Source organism: Mirounga leonina, unplaced genomic scaffold, assembly GCF_011800145.1.
Source record: "Mirounga leonina isolate KUSES-001 unplaced genomic scaffold, KU_Mleo_1.0 Mir_125, whole genome shotgun sequence".
Classification (NCBI taxonomy): Eukaryota; Metazoa; Chordata; class Mammalia; order Carnivora; family Phocidae; genus Mirounga; species Mirounga leonina.
The window spans coordinates 66,293,531-66,307,682 of NW_023270305.1; positions in this window are offsets into that span (position 1 = coordinate 66,293,531).

Here is a 14,152-nt window from a genome sequence, read left to right on the forward strand (position 1 = left end):
ATGTTACAAGGATATTCACTGCAGCCTTGTAATAGGAAAAAAAAAAAAAAAACAAGTGTGGGGGTGACAACCTAAATGTCTAGCACTACAGGACTGGTTAAATTATAGTTCACCATACAGTTCACCATACAACACCCTATTAGCCTCTCTTAGCCAGGGTCCTCATCCAAACCCCAGAAAACAGAAAGTGATTCGAGTAACTCTGCTTTTTCCTAAGGATCGTACATGACTACTATCATTCTGAATGCATAGGGGAGAAGTTAATTCATGACATACATTGTGGCCTCAGAGTATTAAGACTTAATTCTTTAATGGGACCCAAGTTAGTATGGAAATACCTGCGAGATGTAGTATAAAGTGAGAAAAGCAAAATGGACAACAACATGTCCCTTTTGTGTAAATAACAAAGATACTCTATCTGCTTATCAGGGCAGAGAGTTAGGTAAACAGAGGCTGGCTGCTGGGCCCAGTGAACACCGAGACCTGGTGACAGGCCTTGGTTCCTGGAGTCTAGTTCATGCAGATACAGGCCAGAGAGGTGGATCCTCTGTCCTTGGCACAAGCCAGCCCTGACCTCTCTTCCCTTCCTCAGGCCCTTTTCCATCTGTTAGATGGGGCCCCGCTAATTTGTCAGTTTGAGGATGGATTTAGTGTATGTTCCACAGGAATGAAATCAGTAGGAAAATAAATCTGAGGGAATTTCCATTTGGTCCTGACTTCTACTCCACATGGCCCCTGCCCCATCAGCCTTACTCTGGATTGTGTTTCAGGCCATTCCTGTGCATTTACAAATAAAACCAGGCTGCTCTGGGCATGCTTCTGAGGTGACGCCTGGAGCCCCGCACACTTGGGCCAGAGATTGATATGGTGTGTGCACGCCAGGGCCAATACAACTCTTTTGATCTATTTCTGAAGGCAGCTTCTTGCCTCCTGCTTCAAGTGATTGATTAAGTTAGGATCTCTTTTACGAATTCTCTCCACTCGTGCCTCCTCACAGGCTCACAGCAAGCCCTGCCAAATTTTACTTTCCTTTTATGCTATAGATTGTTCTGTTCCAAGTGAGTACATGGAAACTATGTTCTTAATATGCAGTCAGTTACCTAGTCCTTTATATGCAATCAGTTACCTTGGAATTCCTGTTTTGCATTCAGTTTGGTATGGGCATCCTCTTATCACATCATTAGTCATGTTTCTAGCAAGGCTTTGGCCTTATGGTTAGAGAGTAGCTTTGCTTCAGAGCTTTCCTTCCCCTGTGCGCTCCCACCCCCATTTTGATGTGAGAATCACTGGGGAATCAGAGTGATACCATTTGTTTTAAAACAAGCTAGTGCACATGTTCGTAGACTTTTAAAGACCTTAGAATGTAAGTGGACTCATGCAATGTTCTTTAGGCCCCAGCTGGAGAAGGGGACCTTGGATCAATGGGTGTTGGTGGGTGGAATGGAGATCCAATGTATTCCAAAAAGTACCAGCTCTTCCGGTCATGCAGACCTGGCTTTATCTCCTGCCACCAAGCACAGTGTTTGCTTATAAAAACTGAGATTATACTTCCCATCGTGCATGAGCAGTGAGGAAGACTGGAGTGAATGAGGGAATTCCCATCACCACTTCTAAGTCCTCCATCTACCCCCCCAAAGCTTATATTGTCTTTTCCGAAGTGGCCCATCCTACAGCGTAAGTGAGTCTGGTCCTTAGTGAAATGACTTTATCTGGAGATCTTTCTTCCTTCTTTTCTGTGGCCCTCACAATTCCTGGTGTCCCTTCACCATACACCAAGACTTTCCTTTGGTTTCCCTGGACCTTTGGTGAAGTCTCATTTAATTGTGTATATGATAATTAGGATAATAACATTCTATTAGCTTATTGTTTATATGTTTATCCATTCGCTGATTTACTCACACAACAAATATTTATTAAATGCCTTTAATGTGCTAAGCACAATTCAGGCACTGGGGTTATAACAGTAAACAAGAGACAAAATTCCTGCCCTTGTGGATCTTAGGGAGATAATCAACAATAACAACAACAACAACAAAATATACATATAGTCTCAGGTGGTTAATGTGAAGACCAATGAAACAAGAAAGGAGGAAAAAAGTGACAAGGATGAGGGATTCTTAGGATAGATGCTCTTTGGAAGGTGACATTTGGGTGGAAGCTAGAGTGACATGAGGCAGGAAACAGGGTGATGGGTTCAAGGAAGAGCCAGAAGTCCCATGTGGCTGGGACTCAAAGAAGACTTGGTGGGAAATGAGACATCAGGTAGGATGTTGCAGCTGTGGTAGGGATTTGGGGTCTTTTAGGCAAAAGGGAAAGCCAGGAGTGGGTTTTGAGTGGTGGGAGGACATGGTTTAATTTGACTTTAAAACATCACTATGACCGCTCTGTAGAGAACACATAGTACGGAGCAAGATGGAAGCAAGAAGACCAGCTACATGGCTACAGCAACTCAGGCAAATGTTGGCAGGTTTGCACACTGTTATAATGATTTAGGTAGTGAGAAGTCATCAAATTCAGGATATCTTCTGAAGACAGAGCCAACAGAACTTGCTGAGGGGTGTGTGAGGGAAAAGCTGAGTCCTGGGTTTTGAGCCTGAGCATTTGGGTGAACCGTCATGCTACTTATTGAGAGGAGGAGAAGTATGGGCAGAGCTGGTGTGGGACAGGAATCAAGAGGTGTGTTTGGACATGGGAACCGCGGTATACTTACCAGGCATCTGAGTATCTGGCTCAGGAAGAGACTGAGTCTGGAGATGTAAATAGTGGTATCATCAGGACCTTGATAATACTAGGGCCAAGGGACTGGGTGGAGTTACTCAGGGAAGGAGTGTAGATGGAGAAAAGAAGAGGTCCAAGGAGGGAGCCATGGAGCAATGCCAACATTTATAAACTTAGAAGAGGAAGAAGAACTACCGCTGAGCAGACCCTTCCTGGCCTAGCAGATTTGTACGTGTCCCCACCTAGTTTCCTGGACCTCCCAGACAAGAACCAGTCTTCCATATCAGGGGCTAAGTCTCCCATCCCACGGTGCCCTTGGGGATGTCATGAATCTAGTCCTGGTGCAGGCCCTGGTGGCCTCCTCCTGCTTTCAGCAGGAGCTCTAGATCCCAAGCAGCTGTTCGGACCTAGAACTGGCAAACTGACGGTTTCAGCCCCACTTGTAATATCATCTCTCTATTTTGTGTTGGAACCAGAGCTGATTGTGTTGTTTTAGCAAGAGTATATGAATATGTTGTGACTCCTTAATCTTCTCTGTCATCTCTGTCTTTTGGGAATATGGGCAAAGGACATTGCGATTCTGACTGGGGCACCAACATTTTGATTTTCAAGGGCTTGTTTTCTGTATGGTTCAACCTCACCCTTTGCAATCTCTCCAACAAATGGTTATCCCTGAGTCACTCACTCACTTAATTTTACTGACAGGTAACTATGTACATTTGCAAAATACAGACTAAGATGTGGCTCTTGCCCTCCAGGAACTTAAACTCAAGCCAGGCAGTTGAAGCCCACAAACAGAACGTGAGGGGGGGCATCAGGGTATACATTCTGGCGTGGATCCCCTCTGCAACAGTGCTTAGCACATAGGAGATCCTCAGCAACTGTGAAAGGCACAAGCCCACTGGGGCTCATCACTGTCCGGTGGCCTAAACTGGTGGGTCCTCCAGAGCAAAGCAAGCAGCCAAGGCAGCTGCCTTGATACCACTATTATGAACAGTCATTAAAAGGTTCCATACTCCTAGTAACAACATAGCCCCTTACTTGGCAAAATGCTCAAGACTATAGCTTAAAAAGTGCTTCTACTCACATTCTCTTAATTCCCACAACTCTGCTGCAAGTATCTGCATTCTCACCTAACAGAAGGAGACACACATTTTTGGAGTGGCCTCCGGGCCTGCTCATGTGTGCCCCCGGGGCGCTGAGGTACCCACCTCGGGTGATTTGGGCAGGCCAATCAGCAATACCAGCTGTTCCCTGCTCCTATTGGTCTCCCAGGATGGAAGACACAACAGTGAGGGAGGGAGGTGTGGCAAACTCTGGGGCTAGGCCGCACCATGGTAAGTAGAGGGAGGGGAACCAATGGGTTTGTAAGGCTTCCGGGGTCAGCATGGACGTGTGCTGCTCAGTGGACCAGGGCTGGTATTCCTGGCACATGGGGCATTATGGAGTCAAGCTCTGTCCTTAGACCTCAGTGCCTGTGCCTAGAGGGCTGCTGATCCTGCCAAGGGGCAGACACATGTCCATAGTGCCGAACAGAGAATGGTGCCAAGGCTAGTCTTGGCCACAGGGCAGGACCGGGACCTGGACATTGAGAGGCAACTGCACTTCAGTAGCTAATAAACCCATCGTGGTGCTACAGGGGGCTTGGCTCCAGATCATTTTATCTCCTACCTCACAAGAACGATATCCTAATTTAAAACAAATGCTCAGTTTACCCAATAGAAGAGGAAAACAGTAGATAATAAAACAAAAAGGAGCATGCTCTGAGCCATCTTTGTTTTATTATCATCATATTTTGTCTTCCAAATGAAGCATCTTTACATGCAAATCCATTTTTGTATATTTTGACTGATTGCTGGCAAGATAGAGAGACGTAAATATTTCTGGAAATGGACATGGCATAAACATATCATTAGCAGGGCTACAACTTTGTGTGTCTGTGTGGTTTGAAAAGATGTTTATGGCGAGTTCAGTCAACAGACCCTCCTCAACTTTCTCTGATCAAGAGTTTTTAAGGCTCGAAAAACATCAGGCCTGGAGAGGATAGACAGGAAAAGTTCTGGGAGCTTGAGGAACATTCCAGATTTTAAGCATTAATTAAGTTAGAAACCCACCATCTGCACACTCGCTCGTAACCCTTCTGATTATGTTTCTTAATTTTTAAATGTACAGAGCGTGTTTAGTTGTGTCCCATGATGCTGATGCTGCTTTAGAAATTCCAGCTGTTGCATAGCTTTTCCTAACGACATTACTGAGCAGCTCAGCCACTGCGAGGTGGGAGGGGGAGGGGGGGACCTCAAACTCCAGCAGAGCCCAGGCCTGTAAAATACATGTCAAGAGGCGATTGCAACTTTCTCTTTTCCTTTTTAAAAAAATCAGACCTAGTCACAGCGAGGCCCCGCTCCAACACGGGAGGATTGAGTGTAAAGACGTTAGCAGCCGAGTTAAGATGGCAGCTTTTTCACGTCTGGGATATATTGCTTTGTCTAACAAGGCGCCCCAGCAGGCTTCCAATTGTGGTCTCTCTGCAGACCCTCCCAGCTGCACGGGCTGATTGACAGGCTGTGGGCAGATGCGGTGCCAGACTCTAATAAAGAGAGGGCCTTGGGAAAATATAAGGCAATTATTGATGGGCAGCAATCCACTAATCAGACAATTTCAAAATTAATCCCATATTCCCTTACTGTATTAGCTTTCTTTCTTGTTTGTATTTATATAGCAAATTCATGACTTCAGTGAAAATTCTTCCCTCCAGCCCAATTATATCTCTCTGAGGGCATTAAATTAAAAAACAAGAGATATTGAAAGTGGCTTGCAATTAGTTTCTTTAGTTAAAGGTGCTGCATGCACTTAGTGACAGTGGGGTTCATAACAGGATGTATTATAATAAAAGTAAACACTCGTATTTTCTTCCTTGTCTTGACAGGGTGAGGGCTGGTAAGAATAATATGCCTGGCATTACTCTGGCCAGTGATAATGGGTTAAATAATTGTGATTTGATTTTGGAGCTGATTAGATTTGCATAGAATCCTACTCAAATGTCTTGACAGGCTCCAAACATGTCAGGATACACCGACCTTCCTTTGCCGTGGTCCATCCTGGTGGCCTCCTCCTTCTTTCCTGTGCCTCATTAAGAATGTGGATTTTTTACAATAAAGTCATTCAGAGAAAACCCGACCAGTTTCCATTACAGGCTTCTCATGCAGGATTACCTTCCAAGTAGTGATATGAGACTTTTAAATATACATAAAGGAGTTTCAAATATTTTGCCAGTTACTCTTCTAGAAGCCAATCTCTGTGTTACTATTTCCACCCTCATTTCATCTCCCTTCTCCACTTCACTCCCTTCCCCCCGCCACTTTATTTTGACCTGAAACATATGGAATTCTCTTTGTGTTCACTCTAAAAATTGCTTCTGCAGAGTGCCTCCTGACTGCATACCTTTATCACCTAAACCGAGGAAAGTTGAATATCAGGATGATTCGGAGGACTTACAGGGCCAGAGCCTCCTGCTGGGGACCCCGAAGGCTGTGGCTGACCAGGCCCGCCTCCTCTCGCCCTCTCTCTCCCCGACACCCACACAGGCTCAGCTGTGTCGCAGTCTGCTCCATCCATTCCGTCCTTTGGCAGGAGGAACTGAAGCAGCTCTGGTGTAACAGCCTCGAGTGCCAACAGACTCAAGTACCTGGGGACCATTCTGATCCAGGCCCCAGGCCTAGCAGCTGACCTTGTTGCTAGTTTGGAAGTCCTCAGCCTGCAGGCCATTACTCTTCCCTCCTGTGCCTGGAGTGACATTGGTAATCAGTCAGGAAACTCTTCTGGAAACAGTCTTAGAATCTTAGAATCTACACGGATTGGGTATTGGGGCAGCCAGTCAGCTAGGTCAAGAAGTAAAGGCTGAATGTGAAACTGAGAAGTGTGAAGAGATCTTTCTCTTCCAGATTGTTGGGAACGGGGGGTGAGAGAAAGTGAGGAAGGGAAAAACCCAAGGAAAAGAGTGGAAAATGTGCAGAGTGTGTGGAGGGCATCCTGAGAAGCCCAGCCTGCCTAGAACAAAAAGGGTAGAGATGAGGCTTATCTCTCTGTAGAGATAAGCAGAAAGGAACGAGCATCTTGTTCACCACAGTGCCTTTGGTCTTTCCACCAGTCAGTGACAGCTGACATGCAACCTGGCCCAAACCAAGCCCCTTACCCAGGCCCAGATCTGGGGCTCAGTTCTCTGTGCCTCTGTCCTCGTACTGATGGCCTTCACAGAACCATAGTCTCCTTAAGACTAGGGATCTGAGCCTGAAGCTGGGCTATTCACTGTACAGCTTCCCTAGTACTGACTCCCTACCTGGCTTTTAGGGTATCGTTGTTCCCGGATGTTCATCTCTGGACCTATGGGGACATCTCCCTTGAGCCCCACTCTGTTGGACTGACTCCTTGATGGCCGCTGCGGTTTGGTTCCACACCCATCTGATGTCACCTTCTGCTGTTACACTTGACTTCCTCCCAGAACCTTCTAGAGCCCACTTGAGGGGTCTAGTCCCAGGTCCCCCTTGCTGCTAACATCCATGCATGACCATGCTATGTGTCATAACGAATTTTTCCTTCTCTAAAAGTGAATTGTAAGAAAAGAAAAGAAAAAAAGAGCAAAATGACTAGGATGGTTTAGAGCTTCAGGTCGATGTCATGTAGGAAATATAAAGAAGAGAAGACTCACTGAGTGGGTGAAAATATTGAAGGTCTGTCATGAGTGAGGTGTTTTCTGAGTGGCCTGGAGAGGTAGAATGGGGTCAATGAGTGGAAGTCCACAAAAAGTCAGGTTTTGACTTTATCTAAGGAAAGAGTTTCTAAAAGCCAGATATTTTTTTTTCATTTTTTTTATTCTCATGTTAATCCCCATACATTACATCATTAGTTTTAGATGTAGTGTTCCATGATTCATTGTTTGTGCATAACACCCAGTGCTCCATGCAGAATGTGCCCTCCTCAAAACCCACCACCAGGCTAACCCATCCTCCCACCCCCCTTCCCTCTAGAACCCTCAGTTTGTTTTTCAGAGTCCATCGTCTCTCATGGTTCATCTACCCCTCCGATTTCCCCCGCTTCATTCTTCCCCTCCTGCTACCTTCTTCTTCTTCTTCTTCTTTTTTTCTTAACATATATTGCATTATTTGTTTCAGAGGTACAGATCTGAGATTCAACAGTCTTGCACAATTCACAGTGCTTACTAGAGCAGATACCCTCCCCAGTGTCTATCACCCAGTCACCCCATCCCTCCCACCCCACCCCCCACTCCAGCAACCCTTAGTTTGTTTCCTGCGATTAAGAATTCCTCATATCAGTGAGGTCATATGATACATGTCTTTCTCTGTTTGACTTATTTCGCTCAACATAATACCCTCCAGTTCCATCCACGTCATTGCAAATTAAAAGCCAGATATTTCTAAAGACAGAGAGGGTTGCCCAATCTTCAGTGACAGCCCTGTCACTCAGGCTATTCAAGTAGAGACTGGACAACAGTTTGGCAAGGATGCTACTTCAGAAGCTCGGCTTCACATGTAAGTGTCAGTGACTTCAGGGTCACATTCAGCCTTAAAAAGCAATGCTTTGGTGTGGCTACAGAAAGAGTGATAAGGCCATTACCTTTGCATCTATTGAATCTGACTGGTTCTGAACGGGGTCAGCTTCCATTCTGGTGAGATACCAGGGGGGTCAAATAAAGAAGAGAACATTGGATCTCATGACTTTTCCCAAACATCTCATGGTTTTGGGGATCTCATGACCTTTCCCAAACATCTCATGGTTTTTGTTCAAAAGTTTTCTATTCCATTAGTTCCATTCTTCACGAAACAGTCTTCAACTTGGTTATTAAAAAAGCCTTTCTTGGCCACCCACAGAAACTACATCTGAGGCCCATGAGCAGGTGTTTTTCCTTTTAATGGCTTTTCCATATGGACAATGTATATCATGGAGACTAATATGAAGTCTCATATCAGGCCCCTTCCCAAGAAGTTCCAGTGGCTCCCTGTTGCCTGCTGGTGTGGCCTCCCTGCTTAGCCTGGTGCCCATAGCCTTTTAAATCTGTCTCCCATCTGCTCCCCCGGCCTCATCCCTGCCCTTTTTGCTCTAGGCAGCCTGGGTTCTTCAGGATTCCCTCCACACACTCTGCATATTCTCCACTCTATCCCTTGGTTTCTCCTTCCTCCTTTTCTCTCACTACCTATCCCAACAATCTGGAGTAGAAAGCCCTCCTCACTCTTCTCAACTTCTTCACACCTGTCCTTTTCTTCTTGACCCACTGCATGGATGCTCTCAACCCCTGATTCATCTCTGTATTTGGAACTATGCAAGAAGCCTTCTTCCAAAAGGAGTAGGAGTTACATAGGGCAGGAAGGAGACAAACCACCGAAAACAGGGACTTCCTTACTGCCCCTTATTGGTTTGAGGTGCTTAGTCAATGTCAAAAGCAGTGGGACATTTGGGGGAGCACCTGGCAGCTGGATAAATGACTCATTCTTTGGGCAAAATCCTTCCCTGGGTGGAATGGGAATCAGGTGAGGCTGTGTCTCTGATCTGTGGGATTTGCACCATGGAGGCCTGGAACTGACAGAATCAGGAATGCTACCCATGTAGGTGAGGTGGAGGGCTGAAATCATAGTTAGTCAGGATTCTTGTTTGGAAGTGGCTCGCTGTTGTGAAGATTTGAAAGCACTGTTGGTCAAATTGTGGATTGTGGGTAGGGAACACAGAGGGTGTTGGAATTGGAAGGCTCGTGTTCTGTTCACTAACTAGGCAATCTTTGCCAAGTTGTTTCATATTTCTGAATGTCAGTTTCCACATCTGTATAACAGTGATGATAATACCTGTCTTCGTGGCTGGTGTAAGGGATCAAGTTGGAAGGTGATTTGCAAATTGCAAAGCGTTAGAAAAAGTTTTATAATGTAGAAGCTTCACCTTGGAAAGTTGTTGGTTGGTTCTGATCCCAGAAAACAAGATGATGAAGGTGGCTGCCTGCAGGGCATGTGCACATGGCACATGGTGCAGTGGGAGTAGGTGCCGGCCATGGGGGGCCTAATACAGTCTTTTTGTTCATTCGTTGATTTGTTTATTGAGGTATAGTTCATGTAATATAAAATTCACTACTTTAAAGTGTACAATTCTATGGTCTTTAGTATGTTCACTGTGATGTACAACCATCACCACTAAGTCCAGAACATTTCCATCACCCCAAAAAGAAACCCACTCCTATTAGCAGTCTCTCCCTATACCTCATAGGTGTGTGTAGGGAGGTGAGTAACCAAAGAAACTCTAATCTGCTTTCTATCTCTGTAGAGTTCCCTATTCTGGATATTTCCTATAACTGGAATCATACAATATATGGCTTTTTGTGTTTGGCTTGTTTCACTTAGTGTAATGTTTTTAGCTTCCTCTGTGTTGTAGCATGTATTAAATCTCATTCCTTTTTTATGGCTGAATAATATTTCATTTGATAGGGTTGCCTCATTTTGTTTTTCCATTCATTAGGCAGTAGACATTTGGCTGGTTTCCACTTTTGGGCTATTATGAATAAGGCTGCTATGAACACTGGTAGACAAGTGTCTGTGCAAATCCCTGCTTTCACTTTTTTGGGGCAGATACCTAGGAGTGGAATTGCTGGATCATATGGTAACTCTGTGTTCAACTTTTTGAAGAACTGCCAATCTGTTTTCCGCAGAGACTGTACCATTGAACAGACGCACCAGCAGTGTACAAGGGTTCTGATTTCTCTACATCTTTGCCAATGCTTATTTTCCTTTAAAAGAAAATTACGGCCATCCTAGTGGGTGTGAAGTATCTCACTGTGGTTTTGATTTTCATTTCCCTATTAAGGGAGCCTAATACATTTTTAACAGAATCAAACAGTCTGTGAAACAAGATGGCTTAAAAGTTGCCCAGGCTCTGAGATTTAGTTGTCACCTCCACCTTTACTGCCACCATCTCTGTTCCTAGAAGCCAATGCCAAAGGGCTTCTATGTGCCAGAGACTGTGCCTTAGGCTTTAAGGGTAACAGCCCTATAAATCAGGTATTCCTATTGTCCCATTTTATAGCCATGTAAACTGAGGCTTAGTGATGTTGAACAACTTGCTCAAGGTCATACAGCTGAGTGGTGAGGCTGCTAGTATTTATTTCCAGGTCTGTCAGACCCCCAAGTCAAGCTCTTAACCGTCATGCCACAGAGATTCCTGCTAGAGAAGAAAGCCGTCACACACCATCATACATTTCAAAATTCAACAGATGCTTCCTGAGTGCCCACTGTGTGCCAAAGTCTGTGCTGGGCCCTTATGGCCATGAGTGAAACTGCTCTGTGGAACAACTCATAGTCTGGAGAGTTCTGTCTGAGTTTGCCAGTGATTTCTGGAGAGTGGAGAAATGAGTTTTATAATTTTTATTTGATTTAGCCCTCAAGTTGTTAACACCTCCAGTGCAGGGACTGAGGAGAGGGTTGTCTATAAATATTAGCTCCCAAAGTAAAAATGACGCTTTCATCTCGGCAGACCTAATTAAGCTGTTGATTAGAGAAGGATCAACACCTCCGTCTGTAACAAAAGACACTGTCTGCCAGTGGGAGGTTCTGTCATGGCAATTTCTCCTGCAATTTAGAATATTTGGGAGGACAGAACCCAGACAGCCCAGGGTGTCAAAACGGACAGGTCTTACTTCACATCACACATACACACACACACACACACACTCACACACACACACACACTGCCCCAGAGACACTGGAACCCTGCAGCCCCACCACCTGGGAGGCATTTAACATCTCTCTAAAAGACATAGAGGCTTCAAGCAATGGACACATTTACTGACGGAATTAAGTACATTTTATGGGGCACAAATGGAGCCTGGCAGTTCTGGAATAGCTGCATATGTTTGGAGGACGCCGGCCAGTGTGGGAGATGAGCGGCAGACCAGGCTCGGATTTTCCTGATGGGATGTCCAGAGCACAGCCCCAGGCTTTGCCCTCGCATCTCTCCATGGAACGTGCAGATGTGACAGCCCTTCCATGGGGAGAGTTGTTTAGTTTGCTCAATTATCTCCAAGGGAGATACTAACTTCCCTTGAGTCTCTGTCTTAAAGAATAGGATCTCTCTCTGAGGACCCGTATGTAGTAGGCAAGAATGAGAAGCATCTTCTTGCAGGAAAGCCTGTTTCCCCAAGTGTGATTTGCCTGGTCAGCGAGCAGCAAGGATTCATCAGTCTCCACCCTTTCCCCATCCCAAGGCCATTCACAGCAATTGCATGAAAGTAAGAGAGTCAGAGCTTCACTGAATGGGCTTCCCTGGGCTCAGCAGTGAATGACAGTCGCCCAAGAGAGCAGCAGTAGTGTGTATATGTAAGGGAGAGAGGGGGCAGCTTTCTCTGTGGCAAATAGAGAAGGTCACTCTGACCTCACAGTAATACATTTATGGAGCACTTGCTATGTGCCAGGCACTGTTCTGAGCACTTTACATATATTAATTCATTTACTCCCCATAGTGACCCTATGCGGTAGGTATTACTAATCTCAGGTTACAAATGAACAGACTGAGGTACAGAAAGATTAAGGAAGCAGAGCCTGTGTCCCTAACCACTGTGCTATGCTGTCTGTGACTTGTGAACACTAGTCTGGGCATTTTCTGGCACCATGAGCGGCTCCTATGAATCAGATTCCCTTTATCTAGTTATCTGTATACTTGAGATGATGTGAGAGGGAGGGTTCTTAAGTATGGGGAATTTCTCATAAAGGAAGGGGTAGAAGGGAATGGATAAATTTATCCATCCATTCAACATACTTTTATTGAGCAACTACTATGTGTCAGTTATAATCTCCAGGTTAATGGAGCAAATCAAACCAACCTTTGTTTAAAAAAAAAAAAGTTTTATTGAACATTGCATGTTGTGATCAGTCCTATGGAGGTAGCAAACGGGGCCACGAGAGAGGAAGACCGGGCTAGAAGGAGAAACCCATGTTGGAGGGGGCATCATGGCAAGTGTCTCTTGGTGATATCGAAGCAGTGTTAGCCATGTGAGGAGCAGTGGGAAGGGCATTCCAGGGATGATGGTATATTGTAGGCTCTGAGGGAGGAAAAAGCGTTGGTGGATCAAATATCCAGAGGGGCCAGAACTGAGGGGCACCAAGGGCTGAAGAAGGACAGAAGGCCTGGGGGCAGCGAGGAGAGACAGCCACGGGAGCCAAGAGCCCCTGAAGATGGGGCGGCCACTGCTGAGGTGGTATTTCCTCTAAAAGGGTGACATCTCTGGGAGTGGTTGCCAAGGCAAGCAATTAACAAAAGTCCCAGAGTTAGTTGCCCTGCAGTTACCAGCAACAGCAAGCACATTTGAGACAAGAACAGGTTGCAAACTTTTTTCTCAGAGAGCAAAATGCAGGAAAAGTCTGGAGGCTTATGCCACGCTCCTCCAGGATACCAAAAGGGGGAAGGGTTGTGGCTCCAGGAAAGGCAGGATGCTGGCCCCTGTGGGAGAAGAGGACGTGGGAATCAGAGCAGGGAGACCAGAAGGGCCAGGAAGCACCAGTCACATACAGATACCCCAAGCACTGCCTGCACCCCAAGCTCTTGGGAAGCAGGGGAGGTCTTGGAGGTGAGCCTGGAGGCTGCAGGGGGCTCTATCAGGGGAGGACAGAGCAAAAGCTTTCCAGACCAAGCCCTGCGGAAGAGAAGGCTGCCTTCTGGAGCCCAGGAGACTGTTCACTGTGGCCGCAGCCTAGACTAGGCAGAAGGAGGGGAGATGGACACCAGACTGTGAGGGGCTAGAGCAGTTTGCCACCGACGGAGCCCTGCGCTCCGTGTGAGTGAGTGAATGAGCCATCACTGGGGAGAGGGTCTCCGCCTGGCCTGTTGGTGTGCTGGCTGTGTACCTCCCCTTGACCACATGCCCAGGGCAGGGATCTGTGTGGCCCACCCCTCACAGCCTGCCCAGCGGCCACCTCAGGCACTACGCATTCAGGAAGAGAAGCAGTCACGTCGGATCTAAGTGTTAATAAAAACGAAATCCCTGAGCAGTCACTGAAATTAGCCCGGGTATGATTGAAATGCCAAGGCAGGTCTTGTTATTTTTATGAAGCCGTGAATAATATAAGTATCCAATTGATAAAATGTTATTAAAGCTGACAGCCCTTAAGTGATCTAAGTGGTAAATATTGAAATGAGGTCTCTGCCACACCGTACCCGGGGGCCCGCGGCAGTAATAAGCATTGAGCAATGATTCCACTGGCTCTGGGGAGCCGCAGAGCTTAGGGGGAGCAAAGGCGTTCTTCCTAAATAATTAAACCGGGATTCCAGGGATGGATCGCAGATCCTTGTAGTGGTTTGTTAACGTCCGAAGGAGCTGGCCTCAGGCAAAGCCTCTGTTGGGACACCCTTCCCCAAACAAGGGTAGGAGGGAACAGGGAGGGGCTGGTAC